Source organism: Drosophila yakuba, chromosome 2L, assembly GCF_016746365.2.
Source record: "Drosophila yakuba strain Tai18E2 chromosome 2L, Prin_Dyak_Tai18E2_2.1, whole genome shotgun sequence".
Taxonomy (NCBI): Eukaryota; Metazoa; Arthropoda; class Insecta; order Diptera; family Drosophilidae; genus Drosophila; species Drosophila yakuba.
This window is the reverse complement of record NC_052527.2, coordinates 29422043-29448822: the sequence shown is the minus strand read 5'-3', so window position 1 is coordinate 29448822 and position 26780 is coordinate 29422043. Positions and strand designations below refer to the sequence as shown.

General features: G+C 40.3%; 1 protein-coding gene across 12 annotated transcripts in view; it reads left to right on the top strand.

Annotated features, from left to right (window-relative positions):
* LOC6539265 (sialin) overlaps window positions 1-26780 on the top strand; it is an 87206-nt gene that overhangs the window by 48633 nt on the left and 11793 nt on the right. For 2 of the 12 annotated variants that reach the window (XM_039371346.2, XM_039371345.2), the window contains exon 4: window positions 18276-18466. The exons of the other annotated variants lie outside the window; for them this stretch is intronic. The gene's annotated coding sequence lies outside the window, so the exon portion shown is untranslated. The remainder of the gene's footprint in view (window positions 1-18275; window positions 18467-26780) is intronic. 12 annotated transcript variants of the gene reach the window in all.

Below are 26780 nucleotides of genomic sequence, written 5' to 3'. Positions count from 1 at the left end.
GCTGGCACCGTCTCGCCTTCCCATATGAGAAATGTGGATGCAATATTTCAGCCATCAGTTGGTTGTCAACTTGAAGCAATTCGGCTGGTATGTTGTCTTCGCCAGCTGCCCTGTTGTGCTTCAGCTTCTTTATTGCATTCACGATTTCTCTTACATTCGGGGGTGCAGAGGGTATCCTGCTACTCCCACTTGGCGGCACAACACTCCTGTAGTCTATGGCCACGTTTGGTGATGTGGTGTGGCTAATTCCAATGAAGTGTTTGATCCATCTTCCATCTTCGGACTGCGTCATCATTGGATAAGAGGTTACCTTCTAGATCTCTGACTGGTTTGTTCTGTTTGTGATGGGTTCCTGTGATCCGTGCAATCTGCTGGTATAGCAAGCGCATGTTGTTCTCGCCGGCTGCTCGTTCTGCGTCTGCCGCAAGTCTATCCAGCTGTACTCTTTTGTCCCCTCAGGCCGACCCTTTCACCGCTCTGCATAGTCCGCGATACTCCTCACGGTACTGTGTGAGCTGGTCCGCAAGATGCTTCAGGTGGTTCCTCCTTCTAATCAGGTCCCAGGTCCCTTCAGATATCCAGTCCGATCTTCCGCGTTGTTGCAGGCCGAGTATTTCCTCCGCCGTGGTCCTTAGTTGCAAGCAGGTGTGCTCCCATGGGTGGTCTTCTAGGGGGATCAGCTGTTCTCGCAGCGTGGACGTCATTCTCGTGTTCAGAGTAGAGTCGCTAAGGAGGTGGAGGTTCAGGGGGGAGCTCGCCGGTGTTGACTGTTGCCAGTGTTCCTTGATTGGTTGCGGTTGAGCTTTATTGAAAATTCTCCAATGACCAACTCATGGTCACTGTCTATGGCTGCTCCCCTTTTGTTCCGGACCTCCAGTAGCGAGTGTCTCCATTTCCTGCGGTGCCTGTCGTTATCGAATTTTTCTCGTATTAGTTTCATCAATCGTTGTAAGTTTTTCGACCGATCTGGTGATTGGCCAGATGCGGCTTATCCCAGTGGTGGGGCTGCCAATTGTCGCCATCGGGGATTGGCGTCTACGGTGTTGTGTTGTTATTCGTAGAAAAGCGAACAGTCTGGTAACGCGCTCGCTCTGCTGGGTGTTGTTGCTGTTTGCAGAAAAACACAGGGTGCGCAGGTACTATGTGGGTGCCCCCGTTTTTCTCCCATGTAGTGAGGAAGGGGGTGGGGCGTTGAGGCAAGTGGAAGTTGTTAGAATAGTCACTTATTATGTGGAAGAATACTTTCTAAAAGTTAGAAAAGCATTTCAGAGAGGAATCTTTTGTATGGCCATGCTCTCGTCATGGGTGGGGTTTGAACCCACGACCCCGTGGTTAGCAGGTAGTTGCGCTATCCACTACACCACGAGGCCCCATTAAATACCGTAACGAACCGATTTTGCTGGTCTGCTCGCTATGTAGTACGTGCGGTTCGCTCAAAAGATTTTGTATGTTTGTCCTACCGCATTTAAAAACATGTTTGCACGGTTACCAGTAACTATCGTTTGTAGTTTTGTAATTCCAATGTACATTAATCTTTCTCCTAGTCCAATTGGATTTAAATGTGTGCTGCGGGATTTTCCTCTGATGGTTGATGGTAAATTCCCCAGGTACTGCCGTGGGTACTGGACTGGGGGGTAAAAGATGGGCTGTTGTCCTTAGGCCTCCCCTGTGCTGGCCGCAACCTCCTGTCCCTTGCTCTGTCCCGGCCGGTACCGCCAGACGCCTGTATAATTCCCACTGAAAATCCAGCCATTCGCCAAGCTTACGGCGCAGCGCCTATTCTAACGCCCACAAACCGCCCAAAACTGCTACGCCCACACTTTTGAAAAATGTTTTAATATTTTTTCATTTTTGTATTGGTCTTGTAAATTTCTATCGATTTGCAAAAAAAACTTTTTGCCACGCCCACTCTAACGCCCACAAACCGCCAAAAACTGACCTTCGCACTTACACTAGCTGAGTAACGGGTATCAGATAGTCGGGGAACTCGACTATAGCGTTCTCTCTTGTTTCTTCCTTATTTGTATGTGAATCGGGGACTCGTCTGTAACGCGCCACAGTTCTGTGTTGGCTATTCTGTTTGGCCAGAATACCCCACATATGACTCTCAGGCATTTGTTGCTAAAAGCCTGTAGCTTCTGCGTTATTTTCTTCGTGGCGAGCCATGTCTCACTATAGTATTATGGTGCAGGATGGATTTCACAAACGCATTGTAGATCCTGAGCTTTGTTCGTCGGCTGATTTGTCGGTCTCTCCATATGCGGTATAATCTCCCAAATGCTGAGCGGGCTTTGCCAAAACGACTGGAGACATCATCATCAACTCCACCACTGTTGGATATGGGTTCCCATTTATGTTGATGTTTCCTAGAGTGGTTGAAGCGCATAGCTTTTGTTTTCGCTATGTTTATCTCGAGCCCTACGCTGCTGGCTATCCTGACGAGGTCGTCATTTTTCCTCTGTATGTCGTCATTTATTAGTCATTTATTATGTCGAAGAATACTTTCTAAAAGTTAGAAAAGCATTTCAGAGAGGAATCTTTTGTATGGCCATGCTCTCGTCATGGGTGGGGTTTGAACCCACGACCCCGTGGTTAGCAGGTAGTTGCGCTATCCACTACACCACGAGGCCCCATTAAATACCGTAACGAACCGATTTTGCTGGTCTGCTCGCTATGTAGTACGTGCGGTTCGCTCAAAAGATTTTGTATGTTTGTCCTACCGCATTTAAAAACATGTTTGCACGGTTACCAGTAACTATCGTTTGTAGTTTTGTAATTCCAATGTACATTAATCTTTCTCCTAGTCCAATTGGATTTAAATGTGTGCTGCGGGATTTTCCTCTGATGGTTGATGGTAAATTCCCCAGGTACTGCCGTGGGTACTGGACTGGGGGGTAAAAGATGGGCTGTTGTCCTTAGGCCTCCCCTGTGCTGGCCGCAACCTCCTGTCCCTTGCTCTGTCCCGGCCGGTACCGCCAGACGCCTGTATAATTCCCACTGAAAATCCAGCCATTCGCCAAGCTTACGGCGCAGCGCCTATAGCGAGACACGGACTCGATGGATCAACGCCAGGGTCTGATCTTGATTGGTGTTGTAGCAAGGCGTTTCAACTCTATTGTTTTGCCTTTGGGGACCTCAGGTTCTTGAGTCTCAATTCGCCGACTTGCTTCTTGCTGACTTTAACGGCCCTATCTCTCTTGCTTCTTGCTCTTGTTTAAGTGCTTCACGTTGTTCACTTGCGTTCTGATTCTCCTCGTCTGTCTAGATCGGCCTGCTTTTAGAGGCCTCCTTTAACTAATTGCTTTAATAAATATCAAATTTGGTCGAAGTCTGATCAAAAATTTGGATGTATATCAGTGCCTTTCAAGCAGTGTTTAAAAAACTGCACTCAAACTAGGAATTTTCGCAGTATTTTAGCTTTTCAAAGCATTACCTACTAAATGGCAAAATCAGAGGTCGCAAAAGGAGGTGTTGCATTCGACACTGCGACGTTGGCAGTCTCAGCGTTATAAGTCGGCTTCCTCTACTTTTGATTTTGGTCGCTGTTGCTTTTGTGCTGATCGAATCAAACAAGGAGACTGAAGCTGATTTCACATTTTCGCCACTCCTTGATTTTTGCTAGAATAAATTATAAAAAAAACGTCATCGGAAAGGATTAGTAAAACTAGATAGTGAAAGTGGTGTTTCTAGACCCTATGGGAGGCTGATTGAAAAAAAAATAGAATTAAAAAATAGGCCATTAACCGTAGTTAAAATACTAGACGAACCCATAACGAAATATTAACTTAAAATATAAATATAGCGACCTCATCTGGCCTAGCATTACCTTATTATTAAAAACAATCCTAACCTTATGGATAGTTTGTCTTAGGAGTTAAAACGAGAAAGAACTAACCATTATCATTAAGACAAGAAGAACATTTATTAAATGAACTATAGCATTTGCCAATCTTACTCTTAACGAGTAACAAGCATCAATTATTTGGGGTACGTCATTGGTAGTGGAGGTATTTGTACCGACCCAGCCAACATCTCGTGTGTACTAAATAAGCCAGCCAGCTCCCTAAATCTAAAGCAAGTAAGGGGATTTCTTGCAGTCCATGCTCAAGCACGGCTGACTTTCAAGGATATTGAAAGCAATAACAGCAGTGATGTAGGTTGAGTAGTTAGACGTTCGAAATCGAATTAAAATAGTTAATGACTAACCAATTGTCTCAAAACTAGAATCGCCTATTCCGGTAACACAAGCTGCCAATTTTGTCCTATTAAGTTGAAGCTGATCTGCGAATCCAGAGTTGAGCAGAGCACGGCAAGGAACGCAGATTCCTAAACGGTTCTTCACTAATACGATGGCAGTGGCTACAAGCACAACATTTTTACTGAGATCCTGTGCAAGAAGCAAGAAGCAGCCGTTCCAAGCAACGCAGAGGGTTGTACTGGATGGTGTAATTCAGAAGCAAGCTTTTCTCTAGGCTTTGAACTTTCATGAGATAAAGGCGAGGCAAGTTTCCCAGATGAAGGAGAGTGTGGTGGAGTTGCACTTCCTCAGTTGATGACCACACTTAAGGCAAATTCAACAAAAAGTCAGGCTCATAGCTTGCCATGACGTCGCTGCTCCAGAAACGATGTCATAGATTCCCATGTTGGAATTAAATGTTTGAAGATTTTGGGTATTCTAAATGCTCCTCCCATTTCGCTAGACTCGATGGATCCAGCATTCGGACATTTACTTGGGCGATAATGCATCCAGCGATTTGTTCCGTTGAGCCCATTCCATTCAGCTTACGAATATGACCGTTGAATTTATCAGACAGTTCGAGAAGCATTGAAACGGAAGCACTCTGCACTGCCCATGGCCCTAGGATCTCAGTGATGTGTGCCTAAAATACCAAACGACGATTGTCGGATTGAACGCTGCTGATGGCTACAATTACACGGAGAAATGCCGTCAGCAAAGGTAGAGTGCGAACGCATTTGCGAGGCGCGCTTTAAAATCTCTCCCTGCCCGAGGATTTAAGACTCACGACAAGTCATTTTCAATTTCCTCAAAATCAAGTTCTTTAAGCTCGTTGAGAATTTGCCAAAGCTCATCGATCACTTCCAACCTCACATGAAAAACGTACTCGTCAACCGAAATTAATGCAGATCTATTATAAATATCAGTTGCCTTGCGCCTTAAAAATGTCGCATCAGCGGGAACAGCAACAAGAAATAAGCGGCAGAAACACTGACACTAAATTCAAGCGGGAAGATGAGCGCAAAAAAGAAATAGCGGAAGCTTCTGTTATTATACCCGTTATTCGTAGAGGAAACAGGGTATACTAAATTCGATGAAAAGTATGTAACAGGCAGAAGGAAGCGTTTCCGACCATATAAAGTATATATATTATATTTATATATGTATATACTATATACTCATATATATATATATAATATATAACCATATATATATATATATATAATAATATATATATATATAATATATATAATATATATATATATAATAATATATATATATATAATATATATATATATATAATAATATATATATAAAATTATATATATATAATCCTATATATATATAGGATCAATAGCCGAGTCGATCTGGCCAAGTCCGTCTGTCCGTATAAACGTCGAGATCTCAGGAACTACAAAAGCTAGAAAGTTGAAATTAAGCATACAGAATCCAGAGACATAGACACAGCGCAAGTTACAAGTTCGATTCATGTTGCCACGCCCATTCTAACGTGCACAAACCGCCAAAAACTGCAATTTTTTTTATTAGTTTTGTAAATTTCTCTCGATATGCCAAAAAACTTTTTGCCACTCCCATTCAAACGCCCACAAACTACCAAAAGCTGTCAGTGTTCAAGACTTTCCTTTGCACTTCCACCAGCTGAGTAACGGGTATCAGATAGTCGGGGAATTCAACTATAGCGTTCTCTCTTGTTAGACTATGCAGCCCGCACATATATAACTCTTTATGTATGTGAAGTCTTGCGTAACCACTCCATTTAATTTTGTCCGAATATAGCTGACACAAATTCTTTATGTATGTGAAGTCGCGAAAGTTAATTTAATTGCAGATCGAACAGCACAAATCAATAGGACACATACACTGCATTAAAAGCTAAATTTACGTATAGCGAAGATTTCCCGAAATTAATTTAGAGCAAAAGTGCTTTGTCAGGCACACGGAATGCCTGACGGGTTCCCGTGACGCATGTTAAGAGAACAAAGCTTGTCCAGGATGGTCTGTACTTCTTCCTCGGACGGCTCTTCTTCCATGTTCTCCGGTATGCTCCCTTCTTTTCGGTCCTCCCTGTATTTGTCCTTGCCTGCCGTTGTTATCTCCAGCTCCAGATTTCCGCACCTTAGTACGCTGTGAGCTCTTGATAGGAAATCAATAGAGCACAATTCAAAGCTTCGGAATGCAACGCGTTTCTTACTGAATTGGGGTTTACGGCTAATATATATATACATATATACCACTTTAAACTCACCACAGCGAAATACGGCCGAGTGTGACAGGAACTTTACTAGTATTTCATGTTTTCCAAGCGGGTAATTTACCCATTATTTGAAAAGACATGCAGGCCAATATTCGTCGTGCCTACGATCGCAATGTGAGCCACTTTAACCTGCGCGCGAAACCCATTTCCTTTAAGCAAGGAAATGCATTCCGTTGAAATTTTGTCCAAAGCAAACTAGCGCAGAATTTCAAAATTATGCCGACAATTTGTAAAGTTCCGAATTAAAAAGAAACTTGGAAATTGGTATTGTCAGTTTTCCAACTTTCCAATAAAAGCACAGCTATATTAATTGGAATTTGGTCGCATATTAATGCCCACGCGGCTACATTAACCTTCTTCTTAACAACCGGAAAAAATTACTGCTAGATTGTTGTGTAAGTCCTCTTAATATGCAACAGCACTTCCGACCATATAAAGTATATATATTTGTTGGAATAAATGTGTATGTCTTGATCAGCTGTTCTGATAAAGCATAATGTAATTTTAAATAACATTTTATTTATTTATATATTTATTATATTAGATAGAGTAGTTTACAACTTGCTGCAGGGGCCTATGGCTATGTTGGTTTACGATGGGTTTGTACCTTAATCTAGTTAAAGACTAAATAATTGCTGTGCTTGGTACGTACATTTGTCTTACTAGTTTCAGAGTTTTTTTTTGTATAATTTGGTTGATTTGGGGAAAAGTATGAGTTTTTGTATGTTATCCGGAAGATCTAGAGGGTTAGTGTTGCCAAATATGGTTTTTTTAGTTTGCAGGATGGTTTAAGGTAATCACAGGTGTGTGAGTTATTCGTATTAATTGATTGGTACCATTGACTGTAGTTTATTAGGGTTTCTTTCTTTTTTGTCGCAAGTTCATCTTTAAGATGTTTTTATGTCTGTGTTATTTATGTTTGGGGTGAGGATAAGTAGCATATTGCTTGCTGATTTGCAGCTAGTTCATTTCCTGTAATACCTGAATAACCGGGAATCCACATTATTTTAATTTTAGGAGCATGTTGCTTTATTAGTGGTCGTATTCTGTTGGGGTAAAATTTGTTATTATGGGTATTTAGGATTGAGTCTTTTGCTGATAGGGAGTCGGAACATGAATATGGAGGCAGTATGCCGTATTTCAAGATGTTTGTTTCCGTTGTAATGGCGAATGTTATTGTGCAGTTAATTTTTGAGCCGTCAGTGAATATGAAATTATGAGATTTAAGGTTATTTTTTGTGTGTTCGTATAGTTTTCTGTATTGGTCTGGAGATGTTTCTTGTTTCTTATGGATTCTGAGTGATGTGCCTTTTAGATTGGGGAGGGTCCATGATGGCCTGTGTTTATAAAGTTTTACTGGTTTGTAGGGTAATATGTCTAATATTGGTGTTATTTTCTTTTTTGATTTTTTATGTTTAACGATCTTTTAAATTGGTGTGTTTTTGGAAGAAATTAGGTTGTGTGATAGCTTGTCTATTTGAAGGTCTCGTTTCATTTCTAAAGAGGGAATATTTTATTCGTAGAGTAAGTTATTTGTTGGGGTGGAGCGATCGGCTCCGAGGGCTAGACGGATTGCGGAGTTGAATGGTGTTTTTATTTCGTTTATAATACTTTTGGGTACGTGGCCGTATAGAAACTAACCATACTCTAATTTGGCTATGACCGTTGCCTTCGCGACATCTAGTAGCTTATTATTATTTAGCTTATGTGTGTGTCCAAGTTACGGGGTTTGGACTGTCACCCGCTCTCCGCTCCCTCTTACGGTAAAGAGCGCTTCACCACAGAGTCTTCAAGGAGTCTCCGCTGCGCTTGGGAGAGCCTAGCTAAGTAGAATAAGATTCAGTGTAAAAACTATTACGAACGATTAAACATACGCCCGGTCGCGCCCCCGCAATTACGAAAAGTGTTCTAGTGTTCGCTTTTCTTCGAGTGTTTCTATTTCAGCATATTTGGAAAATTCCAGAACAGCAGCCCCCTACAATCCAACAGTGTGTTTTCCATTTATATTTGTTGTTTATGGTCATTCCTAGAATTTTTAAGGAAGTAACTGTAGGAATTTGGATGTTGTTGCTGCAAGTCTTGCAAGTACAGTGGTGCTTTTTACATATGTGGAGATGTTTGCATTTGGATAGGGATAGTAATGCTCCTGAGTAGGAGCCCAAATTTTCTATATCGTTTAATAGGATGTCTAAGCTGATGTTTCTATTTGTGTTTTTATTAAAATTTATTATAAGGAGGAATCCTTTTAATATTTGTAAGGTTGAGATATGTTCAAGATATGTTTTGCTTTCTTCTATGGTTTGGGCTATTGGGGAGGGCGTATAGTTATGTAGGTTATTTCTGTATTTATTTTTTCGAAACTCCTCTGAAAAGTTCCAGTCGCCGGAGAGGTCAGAAAAGTATTGTGCAAATATGTTAGCAATTTCATTGCTAGCCAATGTAGTCTCATTGTTAACTGGGTTTGACATGGCATGCATATTTATACCCGTTACTCGTAGAGTAAAAGGGTATACTAGATTCGTTGGAAAGTATGTAACAGGCAAAAGGAAGCGTTTCCAACCATATAAAGTATATATATTCTTGATCAGGATCAATAGACAAATCGATGTGGCCATGTCCGTCCGTCTGTCTGTCCGTACGAACGTCGAGATCTCAGGAACTACAAAAGTTAGAAAGTTGAGATTAAGCATACAGACTCCAGGGACATAGACGCAGCGCAAGTTTGTCGAATCATGCTGCCACGCCCACTCTAACGCCCTCAAACCGCCCAAAACTGCCACGCCCACACTTTTGAAAAATGTTTTGATATTTTTTCATTTTTGTATTAGTCTTGTAAATTTCTATTAATTTCCCAAAAAACTTTTTGTCACGCCCACTTTAACGCCCACAAAGCGCCAAAAAACGTCAGTGTTGCAGACTCTCCTTCGCACTTCCACTAGCTGAGTAACGGGTATCAGATAATCGGGGAACTCGACTATAACGTTCTCTCTTGTTTATAATTCAAACCTACATTTTGTGTTTTTGCGACTATAGTCGATAATGTTTTCTACAGTAATAGTTCGGTTTAATTTTTTCCAGGAAAGTTGTTTTTGTTTTCGTAATTGTTCGAGGTGTTTATACCACCATGGAACCCTGTATGGATGTAAGTTGGGTGAGGTATGTGGGATGGAAAGGTTTGCGCTATAATGAATAATTCTATTGATTTGGGCGTGTTGTTCGAAACATATGCGTTGGGCAGTTTTATGGTCAACTTTTTCTGTTAATTCCTGATTTATTATGAAAGCTGATGGTTAATGTCAGAATTGTTTCCGCAATTTAAGCAGTTATTTTTTATAGAGCATGTTTCTCCGTCGTTTGTGTTTTTTATTTCCGAACAATTGGTGCAAGTTTCTAAACTTTTGCATATAGGTGCTGGGTGAACGAAGCGGAGGCATTTTTTGGATCGAAGTGGGATATAGTCACGTACTTGAACTGTTTCGTAACCGACTCGTAATATTTCACTCAAATATAATAATAATCAATCCAGTTTCAACTAAGGTGATTTTGCTATCAAAGATTGGGGTTTCGTCTTTTCATTATTTTTTTTAGAATGTTGTCTTCGTCGATATATCTAAGGTCGTTGCAATAAATGACTCCTTTTGAACAGTTTAATGTTTTATGTTCGGTTGCTGTTACTTCCACATCTGCGACTTTTGTTAGTTTCAGGAGTGTTCTGGCTTGCAATTCGTTTTTGGTTGTTATTAATAGGCTGCCGTCTCTTGCTCGCTTGCATCCCTCCACTTCTCCTCCACAGGCAAAGTCCACAGATTTGTTTGCAATTAATGGAGATACTCTTCCAAAAGAGCTGTTATCATTCCTTTTAATAACAATTATGTTGCCTAAATGGGATTGGTATGATTTTGAGGTGATTTTGTAAATGTCTGGTGGGTCCGTCATGATTGTTGTTTGAGGGCTTGAGCCCGGGGTAGAGGGATTGGGTTTTTGTTTTTGTTGTTGTGTTTTTTTTCTCTCTTTGTGGTTGATATTTATTTATGCAAAATTCTGCTGATAAGAGTTTTGGATTTACGCAAAGCGAGGCCTTAAACTGTAGTGGCACGACTTATCTCTTCGGAGGTTGAAGTGGTAGTGGATAATTAAGTTACTTGCTCAAAGAATGTGAAACGGAAATGAAGTGCACAAAGCACATGCTCATTAATCAATAAATACATATAAATAAATAAAGAAATCCACTTTTTTTTAAGATGGTAGCAGAGCTACCACCCTTCCACTTTATTATAAGCATGGTAGCAGAGCAAGGTTAATAAAATTAATCCTAGATCTATAACTAAATCCAAGTTTGACAAAAATAAATGTTGTTCAAGTGAAGCCAAGTGAAGCGACAAAAAGAAGAAGTGTAAAAGACATAGAAAAAAGAAAGACAATATTAAAATTGCGAACTTTTAAGAAATACTAATGCCAAAAGAAGACTTTTGATAAATATTAAACAAATAAACGGAAAAGAATTAAAAACATAAACTAACTAGTCAAAGGCAGCAGATGGCAGATGACAGACGGACAGACAGACGGACATGGCCAAATTGACTCGGCTATTGATCCTGATCAAGAATATATATACTTTATATGGTCGGAAACGCTTCCTTCTGCCTGTTACATACTTTTCAACGAATCTAGTATACCCTTTTACTCTACGAGTAACGGGTATAAAAACAAGACTGTAGGCGATATCAGAATACGAATCAAAGAGGCGGTCGAGGCAGAAGTAAACATCATGGAAGTGGTTGCGGACGTGGAACTGGACTCATTACTCATTTACTCAGATTATTTAGGCAATGTGTAAATTTGAAAAATCCGATTGTTGTTAAAGTAGACGAAGGCAAACAATTACAAGCGACCAAGATTGGAAATGTACAAACACAATTTAGAACAAACAACAAAGAAAATGTACATATACTTTGTATAAGGCATACAACAAAATTCGCTAAGCATATCAAAGATAACTGAAAATTTACAGTCGTAGCTAGAAATAATGATACAAAAATATATAACGAAAAAACAGAGTTGTTGTCACTTGCAAATAGTTTATATAATGTAAAAAGCTTCAAGCTTAAAAATTAAACAAATGAACTATATAAAAATTTAACTAAATTAGCTGAAAAAGAAAAATGGAAAAAGGAACAAGGCCGCGTAAATATTCAAAATTTTTAATAGAATTTCTATGAATAAAATGCTAGGGGTCTGCCTGATAAAATCGAAAATACAGAAATGAAATGTGAGATTGTATACAAAGTGAAATGAGAAAGTACCCAGAGAATAAGAGAAAAAAAACTAAAGAAACATGTTGCATTAATAGGGCCTTCTCGATAGGTAGCACGATAGGGCTGATGATTTTGGTAGCGCCACCCTTTGGGAATGCCGTTGGGCGATCTACTGTTTGAATAATCCCGATTCGCTCCGGGATTTCTCTTAAATTGCCTGGATTATGACCAATGACCCAAGGAGAGGATTGGGAATATAGCGGGCAGCATGAAATGCAAATCATAGCTCAATCGCAGCCCTACTAATGAGCCATTAAGTTGCAGCTCGGGCAACTTTAATTTTTCTATCTGTGTGTGAAATTAATAAACAGTGAGTTTAAAAGATTAGTTTCTTTGGGAACTTACTCGCCATCAGGCATTCTGGAGTCAGGATCTCAATCTACTATCTTTCCCGATGCGATCCCAATACCTCCAGTGAGTCCGTTCCAGGAATACGAATAGTCGTCTAATCCCTTGGAGCTCCTTAGGATAAGGTGACCCTACGTGTGTAAATACATCCATTGTAGTTCCGTCTTATGAAGCACCGCCAATTGCGGGGCACGTTTCCGCAGTGTTTTATAGACCTTTCGCTTTGACCCTCCCAAAAGCAGTCGACGATCAAGGGTCATCGCTTATGAGGGATTGATAAAAAAATGTGATGAAAAGTCTGAGCTAGCGGCACCGCCACTAAGGAAGGAAAGCAGTTGGTAACAAAAAGAGTTAATACATACAGACTTAAACGGACCAAACAGGACAACAGGTTATTGTTTTTTTTTTCCAGTTTTTATTTGTTGTATCTTTTCTGTACCGAAAACTAACAACAAGTTAACGAATCTTAAGTATAAATACTAATTAGCAGTACAGTTCTTAAACTGTATCATAAAAGCGGCCCAAAAAAAAAAATTACTGCCTGGTTGGCAAGTCGTTTCGAGGTAGGCGTGATCGGCTGCTTAGCCTTGTTAGACTCCTCGCGAGCTGGTTAGGATGCGTTGATAACTTGTTAATGTACTTTTCCATTTTTTCCGCAATTTCGTCTTTTACAGGTGTCACGTTTAGATCTTTGTAAATGCTGGCGTTTCGAACATACCACGGTGCCCCGGTGATAGTTCTCAATATCTTCGTCTGGGCTCTCTGAACGATATCGATGTTGCTGTTGCTGGCATTTCCCCATAGCTGGCAGCCGTAAGTCCAGATTGGTTTTAGCACTGAGTTGTAGAGGAGCACCTTGAAGTCCAAACTGAGTTGTGAGCGGGAGTTGATAAGCCAATGAAGGCTGTTGGCCTTCAGTTTTAAGTGAGTTCTCTTGGCTTCGTTGTGTCGGCGCCAAGTTAGTCTTCTATCGAGGTGAACTCCCGAGTACGTCACTTCGTTTGCTGTTGGAAGTGCGACGTTGTTCAACGTGAGCGGTGGACAATCTTGCCTGTTAAGGGTGAAAGTTACTTGCTTGCATTTTTGTTCGTTCACCTTTGTACGCCAGTCGAATAACCACTTTTCCACGTCGACCAGGTAAATGGCTAGCTGAGATGATGCTTTGATTGGGCATCTGAAGCGGCTGAGAATAGCTGTGTCATCCGCAAATGTTTAAACTGTCAGGTTGCTGCTTGTAGGGATGTCTGCTGTGAATAGGACGTATAGTGTTGGGCCTAGTACGCTGCCTTGTGGGACATCGGATATCGCAATGTTGCACCTCACTACAAACTTCCTGTTGTAGAGGTACGATTCTAGCAGTTTATGAGTGTTGTTTGGAAGCGTTGTTTTGATTTTGTACATCAGACCGTCAAGCCAAACTCTGTCGAATGCCTGCGAAACATCTAGATATATCGCAGAGCAGTATTCCCGTTTTTCAAATGCGTTTCGTATTTCTGATGTTATGCGGTTAACTTGCTCAATAGTTCCGTGTTTTTCACGAAAGCCAAATTGGTGTGCTGGTATTGTGTTGTGCGTGTTCAGGAATGGAGTAATAGTCAGAGACAGTAGGCATTTTTCGAAAAGTTTTGATAAGCAGGATAGAAGGCTTATGGGTCTGTACGACGATGGAACAGTGTGATCTTTTCCCGGCTTTGGTATCATTATTATTGTTGACTTTTTCCATCTTCCTGGAAAGTAGCCAAGTTTGTTGATGGCGTTGAAGAGCTGGGTAATGCTGCATACGGCACAGTAAGGCAGCTCGATAATCATCTTAGGGGTAATTATGTCGCACCCTGCAGATTTTTTTGGGTTCAGATGTTCTTTGATGATTTTTGAAATTTCGTTTAAGCGAAACACAACTGGTGCATGATGATGCTGGGAGTCGTCTATTGCGGGCGGAATTTCGAACGTGTTTGTTGCAAAATTCGGTTGGAATACTTTTTGTAGATGAGTGGCAAATGTGCTGGCTCTATTTTTGTCGCTACGGGCCCAACCACCTGTGTGGTTTCTAATAGGGACCACTGGTACTGTGAGTGAGCCAAGAGTTGGGTGAGCTTTCCACAGTGAGTTTTTTGTACTGGATGTTGATAATTTTTCAATATAAGTACGTTGGGCAAGCTCTTCTTCTTGCTTTAGAGCTTTTGTAAGTTTGCGTGTGGCGTCTTTTAACTTTTGTTTTGCCGACGGTGATCTGGAGGACTGCCATTCTCGCCGTAGGCGCCGTTTTTCGAGAACAAGTTGTTCGATTTGCAGGTTGGTCTTTTTGTGATTTGTAATTTTGCTTACTGTTTGCGGCGTTGAGCAGCGAGCTGCAGCAACGACGATTGACTCCAGTGAGTTAACAAAGCTATCAATGTCAGCTTCAGGTTCAAGAGGTGGGTTAAGCTCAATGTGTGAGCTTATGTATTTTTTGTATTTGATCCAGTTGGTTTTTTCTGAAGTAAACTTATAAGAGAGGTTTGCTGGTTCTGGGTGTCGGAGCAGATTTATTAGGAGGGGCGAGTGGTCAGATGATAGGTCTGAGAGGCACTCGGCGCTTATCAAATTACGGGGAATGTTTTTGGCGACTGTGATTAGATCAGGTAGTTTTTTGGGGTCAGTAGGCCAGTATGTAGGTGTGCCAGGAGAAACGTGGTCGAGCTTGTTGTTTGCTTTTATAATGGCGTTGTAGAGCTTTTTTCCTTTTGGATTCACGAGTCGAGATCCCGAGTGTGTGTGCTTGGCATTATAGTCCCCAGTTAGTTTTTGGCAGTCTCAATATGACAGTGGTGCTTGAGACGGCTTCTTATCAAAATCCCGGTCCCGCAGTGGGCCTTACCATCGGGGTGATTGGTTCCGTAGAAAATATATCCTCTTATGTTGAAGTTATATTTGTTTGTGAGGTGTGTTTCCGAAAGTAGCATTACGTCGATGTGCTTTTCGAGTAGGAATTGAGCTAGCTCAGGTTTGTGCTGTGAAACGCCATTGGCGTTCCACGTAGAGATTCTTAGCGAGGCCATGAAGATGATTATTTTGATTGTTGTGATACAAGCAGTTGTATCAACATGTTTTGATTGCGCATTAGAAATTGCATGGATGTCCGCATAAACGCCATAAACTTCGCCATGCTCTGCTGCAAGGTAAGTATAATTGCTTCGAAATTGTTTTGTTGTTGTTCCATTGGCTTTTTGTCTTGTACCGAATTGAAGTCGCGCTGGTTAATGCGGCTTTTGTGATCTTTGTATACTGGGCAGCCTCTGTAGTTGGCTGTGTAAATGCCTCCACAGTTGCCACACTTTTTTCTGCTTGTCTTCTTTGGGTGCACTGCAGCTGGCTTTGTCGTGGAGCTCGCCACAGACTACGCACACTGGGCGCAGCTTACAGTAAGACTTTGTATGGCCGATTTTTGGCAGTTTATACATTGTACCAGATTGTTACGTTTGTGAGGTTCTTCTACAGAGATTCTACGATGTAGTAAAAATTGGAGTTTGTAGATTGGATGCACATCGTTTCTTTTTGGCATCTTTGCTTCTGGTGCAAGTTCCACCTTGAAGAGTGGTTGCGGCTGTCTATTTTTGTTTAAGATGTTGAAGACTGATTTTGCGATAAATCCTTTATCCTGTAGCGCCAGCTTTATTTCGTCTGGTGTTACATCAGGCTCTATGCTCTTTAGTACGATTTGCAGACCCTTGCAGCTTTTTAGCTGGTATGTATAATAGCTTTTTTCTCCTTCGTCCAAATACTTTGTTAAGGCTCTAAAGTGTTGTTCAGACTTGGTCTGAACTTTAGTTTCATGAATGTTGCCCCTAACTAAGGGAATTATGTGGAAATTTGCGTCACCTATGAGCTTTATTACATTGTTTACAAATGTACTTGAGCTTTTCTCACGTACAAATATTGGTGGTGGCTTTGGCTTATTTTTGTCGCTTCCATCAGCTTCAACGGGCAGGTCTTCAATAGCTTAGGCTTAGGCTTAGCTTTCGTTATATTTGGATGTAGCGATCCATTCCAGTCTGTATGGCCGGCTTTGCGTTTTCGTTTTCGTTTGTTCCAGTTTGTTTTGCTGTCTGCGCAGCTTTCGTTGTGTTTGTATGTGCTGAGCGGGCAGTCGGCATCGGTGTTGTTTTAGTTATTGAGGTTGTCGCGACAATTGAAGAGTTTGTGCTTGCTGTTACAGCTAAGTTCTGTTCTCTTTTCTTGGTGTAAGCAGATTTTGTTGGTAAGGGAGACGAAAAGCAAGATTGTTCTTTGACGTTCGCTGTAAGCAGGTGTTCGTTTGGCGGGTTGGGAGTTGCCGATCGCGGGCGTTCGGATTGCGTCGGCCCGATAGATAGTAGCGACGGCGACAGGGAGCAAGAGCGTTCACATTCGCGTGTTAAGAGAGAAGGTTCAGCTGTCGGGTTGGGGGTGATTGACCGCTCGCGGTTCGATTCCGCAGAGACGACGAAAAAGTAAGCGTTGTTGCGTTGCAAAGAGAGCCGTCGCTCATCTTGCTGGCGTTGACGCTGCGCGCGAGCTTCGTTTTCACTCATTGTTTTTGGTTGGTTTGTTTATATTTGTAATTAGTTAGTTGATGATTAATAACTTATAGATTTGTTAGAAAATCTATATGTGCAGGCATTGCACTAAGCGTCTTTTCGCTTATGGTTTTATGTTTGGTTCTTTTCACTGTTTTGATTTCTGGAAGTGTTTAACTGGAGCACTGTTAAAAACACGTCCGCACTAAACGAAATGAAGTGGGTTATTGTGAAGAAATATATTTTTTTACATTTGTTGACGACTTTAGTAAATGCGCGAGAATTTATTGTTTTAAAAATAGATCTAAAAATGCGAGCTGCTTAAAATAATATGTAAATGAAATAAAATTAAACAAGAGAAAACGCTATAGTCGAGTTCCCCGACTATCTGATACCCGTTACTCAGCTAGGGAAAGTGCGAAGGAGGTCTTCAACACTGACAGTTTTTGGGCGGTTTGTGGGCGTTAGAGTAGGCGTGGCAAAAAGTTTTTTGGCAAATCGATAGAAATTTACAAGACTAATATAAAAATTAAAAAATATCAAAACATTTTTCAAAAGTGTGGGCGTGGCAGCTTTGGGCGTTAGAGTGGGCGTGGCAAAAAGTTTTTTGGCAAATCAATAGAAATTTACAACACCAATACAAAAATGAAAAAATATCAAAACATTTTTCAAAAGTGTGGGCGTGGCAGTTTTGGGCGGTTTGTGTGTGCTAGAGTGGGCGTGGCACCATGATTCGACAAACTTGCGCTGCGTCTATGTCCCTGGAGTCTGTATGCTTAATCTCAACTTTCTAGCTTTTTTGTGTTCGAAAATAAGTGAATAAACAATCAGTTACATATAAAGTTCTACTCAAGTGAAATTGGTTTCATTTATGCGGGTTGTTACAGTGGCGACAAGGTAAAAATTCAAAAAAAAAAAAATTAAAAAAATAAGGAAGAAATGAAAAAGTAGTATATTAAAATATTTATGATGTTATTTATATGTTATCCGTCTTTCCACCCTCATTCTTCCTTCACGTTCACTGGTGCCGTTATTGTTTTTTTTTTGAGTATGAAAAAGGAGAGCAACAGCGGCACCGATGAGCGAGCTCGTGAGAGCGTTGAATGATTGGAAATGTTTAAAAAGAAAAGAGAAAATATCAGAGAGTGTAAAAAGAACACACGTGAAAGGTACATGTTTTGGCACACATAATGTGCGTGAAGGAGCGTAAGAGGCATAAGTAGATATTCAACGCACACACGCAAACACAGCTTAAAAAAAAAAGAGAGAAAGAGAAGAATCAAGCTGACTTCGAGACGGGGCCTATACTGAGAGTATGTGGTGATTTGGGAAAAAAAAGAATAAAATAAAGCTGACTACAAAGTCAGGGCCAGTACTACTAGCATATGGCGATTGGAAAAAAAAATCTGACTGTAAGTCAGGGCCAGTACCATGAGTATGTGGAGAATGTATATATATATATAATATGTATAACATATACGAATATTTATGACTGAATCTAAAATCACGATCTGACTAAGTCAGAGGCAGTTTGCCAGTAATAACGATATTGCATTTAATTTCAGGTACACTGATATCAATGGCTGAAAATGTAATCAAGCCATTTCTCTGCGACACTATTGAAAAGTCTCTTTAACGTATCGAGTGGGAGAAGTGGCTAAGAGCCTTCGAAATTTATCTCATAGCTGAAGAAATTGACACACCTATTCGGAAAAGAAGTAAACTACTTCATCTAGGAGGACCACAACTTCAGACGGTAGCGTTCACATTATCCGATGCGGTGTTAGAAAATTCCACAGATAATAATATAGATATATACAAGGTCCTTGTTAAAAAATTAAATGCATACTTCTCGCCAAAGCAGAACTCCAGTTTTGAAAGGCATCTGTTTAGGAATCTCTGTCCATCAGAAGGAGAGACTTTTGCTAAATTTGTATTAAGGCTACGCCACCAAATTCAGAAGTGTAATTTTGGGGCTACTAAAGCAGAAAGATGTCTAAAGGACAAAATAATAAACAGCTGGGCCGGAGTAGATCTTAAAAAGAAATTGTTGGGAAAAGAATACAATTTGTCTCAAATGATAGATGCCTGTCAAGTCGATGAGGAAATTAATAAACAATCGGAAATGATGCGATGAAACCCCAAGTAAAAACCTAAAAGCCGAGAGTATAAGAAAAATCTCAACAGAGATCATGAACATTAATAAATCCATCGAATGCAGTAGATGTGGCCGTAAAGGCCACGACAGTTACAGTTCTTTGTGCCCAGCCAAAAATCAAAAGTGCAACAAGTGCACACGAATTGGTCATTTCGCCATAAAATGCAGAACAAACTTAAAACGCGAGAGACCTCAAGGCATAATGAAATCTCTAAACGTCAACGCACCAAGGTACGTCGGGTAGAGGGAGAACGTGATTTGAAATCTGGAGAAAGTTGTTTTAAAATTCAGAGTGATGAGGAGGATGGATTTATTAAAAGTCGAGTTGGTGGGCGCGAAGTTTCCCTAGTAATTGACTCGGGCTCCAAATTCAATCTGATAAGCCCAAAAGACTGGTCATATCTCCAGACAGGAAAGGGAGTTTTATTCAACGTTTGACCAAATTCAAATAATAAATTTAGAGGATATGCTTCACACGAATTGCTTCATGTAATTTGTGTGTTTGTTTCAATTGGCTTGAACCCTGAGGTGATAGCTTCGTTTTTTGTAATAAAAAACGGAACACAATCACTGCTGGGGAAAGACACGGCACTGTAACTTAATGTTTTACGCCTCGGACTGGAAGTTAGGAAAATCGATTCAGTAACTCCGTTTCCAAAATGGAAGGGGCCGCCGGTAAAATTATCAATTGATACAAATATCAAACCGATTAGAAGGATACTAATTGCACTTGAGGATAAAGTAAAGTGCACTTGGAAGAGGCTGTTGCCTTTGATATAATCGAACCAGTAATAGGGCATTCTCCCTGGATATCACCCATGGTCATAGCGTTTAAAGAAAATGGCGACCTAACGATATGCATAGACATGAGGCTTGCCAATAAGGCAATCTTAAGGGAAAATTATCCGTTGCCTGTATTTGAATCGTTTATGACGAAACTAAGGGGCGCACAATACTTCACCCGCTTAGACCTAAAAAGCGCATATCATCAATTGGCGCTAGACGAATCCAGCCGATACATAACAACTTTCATTACACCCCCAGGTTTGTTCAGGTACAAAAGATTAATGTTTGGAGTTAATTCTGCCCCTGAAATTTTTCAAAGAAGACTGGAGGAGCTGTGAGCACCATGCAAAAACGTTATGAATTATATTGACGACATCATTATTTTTGGAACAAATGAAAAAGATCACGACGACGCCGTTCAGAAGATCAGAGATATTCTAAAAGTAAATAACGTATTTTTGAATGAGTAAAAATGTATTTGGAAAACACAACAAGTTAAATTTCTGGGACACATACTATCGGAAAAAGGCATCGAAGTAGACCCGGAGAAGGTGACAATGATCCTCTCATTCAGACATCCCAAAACCAAAGAGAAAACACGCAGCTTTTTGGGACTTGTTACTTATGTTGGGAAATTTATTCCCGATTTGGCCAATTGTACTGGCCGTTAAGACGGTTGCTAAAAAAAGAAAGCAAATTTAACTGGAGCGAGACAGAAACAAAAGCTTTTGAAGACCTAAAGGACCATTTGGCGAAAATTCCAGGTTAATCATATTTCGACCCGAATAATAAGACACGCCTTATAGCAGATGCAAGTCCAGTTGCTCTAGGAGCAGTACTATTGCAACTCGACACAGCCGGTGAACCAAAGATCATTTCGTTTGCAAGTCGCAGCCTATCGGATGTAGAAAAACGGTACTTGCAGACCGAAAAAGAAAGCTTAGCACTTGTTTGGGCAGTCGAAAAGCTATATTTTTATTTAGCTGGACTGGAATTCGAATTGGTCACTGATCACAAGCCGTTAGAGACCATCTTCAAGCCAACTTCTAAACCTCCGGCTCGAATTGAGCGATGGCTTTTACGCTTACAAGCTTTTAAATTCAAAGTCATCAATAGAGCGGGTAAGGAAAATATTTCAGATACCCTGTCCCGACTATGCGATTTTCTATCAACAAATTCTAGCTGGCGCCAAACCGAATTTAACCTATTTCGGGATGTCGAATACACAGTCCCAACATTATTAACTATTTCGGAAATCGCACAAGAGAGCGCAGCCGATGAGGAAATCGTGGACGCGATGACTTTTTTGGATTCTAACGTGTGGGATACTGGTACATCAAACAGTTTCTACCCATTTCGTTTTGAGCTTTCAATGCTTGGGAAAATTTTGTTGAGAGGCACACGGTTAATTATTCCGAAAGGACTACGAAAAAGAGTTCTAGAATTGGCTCATGAAGGACACCCTGGCGAGTCGGCCTTCGGCGAGTTCGGTTTTCGAACAGTACTGCATATTGGACTCAAAAAACTAAAAATTGCACATCTGAATAAGGAAAATTTTCAACAAAAGATTCAGGATTTCATGCTAATGCATAATGTCACCCCACATAGCACAACAGGGACCTCTCCTTCAGAATTTATGGTATGTTCAATCGTATGATTCGAGACAAAAATCCTAACATCCAAGACATCTTGGGCGAAGTCCACGATTCAAGAGAGAAAGATAATGATTGTATGCAAAAACATAAGGGAAAAGTAGATGCAGAAAAAAGAAGAGGGGTGAAAGAGGTAGATATTGAAGTTGGCGATCAGGTGTTAATGAAGAATGTTGTTTTTCCAAACAAGTTAACACCCAACTATGACACAACCACATATGAAGTTTTAGAGCGTAAGGGTAACATTGTTAAGATTTCAGGTGGAGGAAAGGCAATCATCAGAGATGCTAGCCATCTTAAAAAGATTCCAGACGCCAGGAAAAGTATCGACCTTCTGGACTTACCGCCAACAGGCACAGAAGTAGAGGTTTCACCTCAACACCTTATGGCTGACACCTCACCACAAATTGGCACATCATCTGGGCCTGGGTTGAAGCTCAAGCTGGTAAACAAAGGAGGGATGTGGGAGCCCGTGCGGGAGAGCGGCCACCCAAGCAGTGAGAGAGACCATTGCTCTCTCAGGAAAGCCGATGATGAGTAGTATGAACTTGATCACCGGCAGATACGGACGCGTGTTATTGTGTTCGAAAATAAGTGAATAAACAAGCAGTTACATATAAAGTTCTACTGAAGTGAAATTGGTTTCATTTATGCGGGCTGTTACAAGTAGCTTATTTAAAAAATTGCAAACACTGCAGTAAATAAAAGCCCGTGCGAAATATTTTTTGGTATACAACCAAATGTATAAAATTTAAAAATATACGGAAGTTGAGTTTTTGTTAGAGGTTCAGAAGTACCCAGAAAGAGCAAATGGGATAACAAATCGGAAGTAGGGTTTTACTAAACAAAAAAATTAATAATAACGGAAGACATGTTCGAGTTGGTGAAGAAATAACCAAACTAATTTGCCTAGAAAAAAAAACGGAATGGTAATGAAAGTGATATAAATAAAAATGAAGATTATGATGAGGAGAGCGCTAATACAGACGAACTAAATGACATGGATGAAGTTAATTCAATAGACAGTGATGAAAGCGAGAGTGATGAGAGCAATATGTATTTAACAGTCCAGAGAACATCAAATAGAATGAAAAAAGGCTCCAAAAGGTCGTTGAGAATGAAGTGGACTAGATGCTGGCGTTAGGAGTCCACGAGGTAAGAAAGAGTCCGTGGAGCAATCGCACGACAGTAGTGTCCAAACCAGGGAAAGACCTGTTTTGTCTGGATGTCCGCAAGCTGCGGACGGATACCCTCTACCCAGTGTTGATGGTGATCCTCTTCAGGATCGACCAGCACTATATCGCCAGTGTGGATCTGAAGTTTGTGTTCTTGCAGATCAAATTGGATGACAAGAGCAAGGAATATACGGCGTTCACAATTCCTGGGAGATCGATGCATCAGTTCCGTATGGTGCCATTCGGGTTGTGCAACGCAGCGCATCGCTTGGTGCGGCTGATGGACCGGGTAATAACAGCGGAGCTAAGATTCTGCTTCGCGTAGCCTAAAATCAGCTGGGTTAACAATACCCAACATCATGCTGGGTACTACAGACCAACGTCGAAGACAAAAGATAGCACTCTTTTGACTTCGCATTTAGTGTTTCAAAAAATTCAATTCACCATTATCCACCATTCCGAGCCCTGACATTAACCGACATTTTGTTTTTTTTTGTGTAATATATATCAATCAACCAACTTAATGCTATAATAAATAAATAAGAAAATATGACGCGAATTCAGAAACAGAGAAAACTATTTTTATTACAATTGATGAATTAGTGCTATAGGACTTAAGAGACATTGGGTTTTCTTGTCCAGAGATCGCCATGGTGTCTTCGCTTAAGCCGTCTTCTGGTCATCGGGTTAGCCAAGCAGGCTGCCAGGTGCTGTAATGTGAACTGTGGGGCGTTCGTTGTATCGGATGTATAATGAGGGTGACCACAATCGATTTGCATAGAAGCACTTTGTTGCCCAATTCTCAAATGCCACCACCACACTATCAAATTACCATAATTATTTTCCTTCGACAGTCACTGCAATCAAACCATTGAAATAATTATCCTCTGGGCGTAAATATTATTATTATAATAGATAGAGCAGTTTACAAAACTAAACTAACTTAAGTAATATAGCACTGGCTGCAGGGCCTATGGCTATTTTGGTTTACAATTTTTATTTATTAATTTATTTTTTAAATCTAATTAATGGCTAGTTGGTTAAATGATTACTGTGTTTGTTGTTGTACATTTGTTTTTTTTTGTTTTAAATTTGGTGGTATAATTCTGTTTTTTTTAGGAAACGTATGATTTTTTGTATGTTTTCTGGGTTGGGCTTGCTAAGAAGGTCTAGGGGGTTAGTGTTGCTAAATATGGCTTGCTTGGTTTGTATAAGGGATGGACATGAGTTCATTATGTGGCTTATTGAAAGATCTCCTTGGCAAAAAGGGCAAACTGTTATAGGATTTGGATTTAGGTAGTGTTGGTGGGTTATGTTTGTGTGTCCTAGTCGAAGTCGTATTATTTTTATTTGGTCGAGTCTGGTCCAATTTTGGCGAGTTTGTTTAAGGTAATCGCAGGTGTGTGTGTTATTTATGTTAAGTGATTGGTACCATTGATTGCAGTTTATAATATTTTCTTTTTGTTTTGTCGCAAGTTCAGCTTTAAGATGTCTTTTTATATCTGTGTTGTTTATGTTTGGGGTGACAATTAGTGGCATATTGCTTGCTGATTTTGCAGCTTGATCGGCAAGTTCATTTCCTATTATTCCTGAATGGCCAGGAATCCACATTATTTTAATTTTAGGGGCATGTTGTGTTATTAGGGATCTGATTCGGTTTGGGTAAAAGCTGTTGTTATTCGGGTTTTTAATTGAGTCTATTGCTGATAGGGAGTCGGAACAGATAACAAATTTGCCTCTTCGGGTTTTAATTAGTTCTATTGCTTCTAGTATGGCAATTGTTTCGGAGGTGAGGACGGATGAGTATGGAGGCAGTATGCCCTGTTTCAAGATGTTTGTGTCAGTTGTTATGGCGAATGATATAATGCAGTTAATTTTTGAACCGTCGGTGAATATGAAACTATGTGGCTTTAGTTTATTTTTTGTGTGTTCGAATAATTTTCTGTATGATTCTGGGGATGTTTCTTGTTTCTTGTGGCCTCTGAGTGACGTGTCTATTAGGTTGGGGAGGTCCCATGATGGCTTGTATTTATGGAGTTTTATTGGTTTGTAGGGTAGGTTAAGTTCTAGGCTGAGTTTGATTGTGTGGTCTATTATTGATAGTGTTTTCTTTTTAGATTTTTTGTGCTTAACAAATTTGTGAATTGGCGTGTTTTTCGAAAAGATTAGGTTTTGGGATAGCTTGGCTATTTGAAGGTCTCGTTTCATTTCTAAAGAGGGAACATTTGATTCGTATAGTAAATTATTTATTGGGGTAGAGCGATACGCTCCGAGGGCTAGGCGGATTGCGGAGTTAAATGGTGTTTTTAATTTGTTTAGAATGCTTTTGGGAGCGTGGCCGTATAGAAACAGGCCATATTCTAATTTGGCGATGACCGTTGCTTTTGCTACATTAAGTAGTGTATACGTGTTGCAATTGAATTTGGGACTGGATAGACATTTTATTATGTTTAGCTTATTGTAGAGTTTGGGTAAGAGTGAATATATGTGTGTGTTCCATTTATATTTGTTGTTTATAGTTATACCTAGAATTTTTAGGGAAGTAACGGTAGGAATTTGGATGTTGTTGCAGCTTACCTTGCAAGTACAGTGATGTTTTTTACATATGTGGAGGTGTTGGCATTTTGATAGGGATAGCGATGCCCCTGAGTAGGAGCCCCAATTCCCTATATCATTTAAGAGGTTGTCTAGGCTGATGTTTGTGTTTTTTTTGAAATTTATTATAAGGAAGAAGTCGTCGGCGTATGCGTTAAATTTTATTTCTTTGTATAGGGATATGATATTAGATAATTTATTAAAAGCTATGAGAAAGAGTATTACGGATATGGGTGAACCTTGGGGGATTCCATTGGATAGGGGTAGTGGGCTTGATGTATGCGGACCGACACGGACAATTATTTTTCTGTTAATCATAAAGTTTTTTATGTAGTTTATAATTTTTGGGCCTGTTTTCCATTCCTGCAGCTGGTGGATTATGGAGTGCACACCTACTCGATCGAAGGCTCTTGAAAAATCAAGAGTGACGAGGGAGGTGTGCATTTTTGACTTCGTTATGAGATAGTCTACATAGAGTAGACAGTCCGAAGTCGATTTGCCTTTTTTAAATCCAAATTGGTTTTCGTTAAGTAGGTTGCTATTTGTCACCAACCACCAGAGTCTTTTAGCTATTATTTTATCTAGTGTTTTTGCTATACAGCAGTTGAGAGAAATGGGTCGGTAAGACGTAGTTTTAGTTTTGTCGGTGTTAGGCTTGAGGATTGGGATGATTAGGCTTGTTTTGTAGGCTTGAGGTATGTGGCTATTGAATATTTCATTAAATAGTTTTGTTATTCTGTTTTTTGTTGTGTGGGAGCTATTTTTGATCATTTGATACGAGATTCTATTGAGTCCTGGAGCTGATCCTTTTAATGTTTGTAGCGCTGAGATGAGTTCGAGATACGTTATGTTTTTTTCAATGGTTTGGGCTATTGGAGAGGGGGTATAGTTCTGTAGGTTGTTTCTGTATTTATTGTTTCGGAACTCCTCTGAAAAGTTCCAGTCGCCGGAGAGTTCAGAAAAGTGTTGTGCGAATATGTTAGCAATTTCGTTGCTAGCTAGTGTCGTTTCGTTGTTTTCTGGGCTGGATATGGCATGAATTTGTTTTATTGGGTTAAGTCCGCAGAAACGTCTTATATTGGTCCATATTTTGGATGAGGGGGTAGTGGGATTGATGGTTGAGGTAAAAGAACTGGAAGCTTCTTTTTTTCTTTTTTTTAATTCGTGCCTAAATTTTGCGTTTTTACGTCTATAGTCAATAATGTTTTCTAGGGTGATTGTACGGTTTAATTTTTTCCAAGCAAGTTGCTTTTGCTTTCGCAGTTGGTCGAGGTGCTTGTTCCACCATGGAACCCTGTAGGGATGTGCGTTTGGTGAGGTTTGTGGGATTGAGAGGTTTGCGCTATATAAAATAATTCTATTGATTTGGGCGGCTTCTTTGTTTACGTTTTGGGAGGTAGGGTATTTCTCGTTTATTTGTTGTGTATGTGCGCTGTACTGGTCCCAGTTGGCTTCTTTTAGTTTAAAAAAGGGTCTGTTGAATTTCTGTGTATTAGTCGTTGGGAATAAGGTCGTGATGATAGGAAAATGGTCGCTGCCATGAAGATCGTTTAGAATTTTCCAGTTTGCGTGAGGGGCTAGGATTGGAGAGCAGAGTGTGAGGTCGATATGTGAGTAAGTATTGTGTGTTGAAAAGTGTGTGGGAGATTTGTCGTTTAGTAGAATAAGGTGTGTATTGTCGATGAATCTTTGAGTTATTTTCCC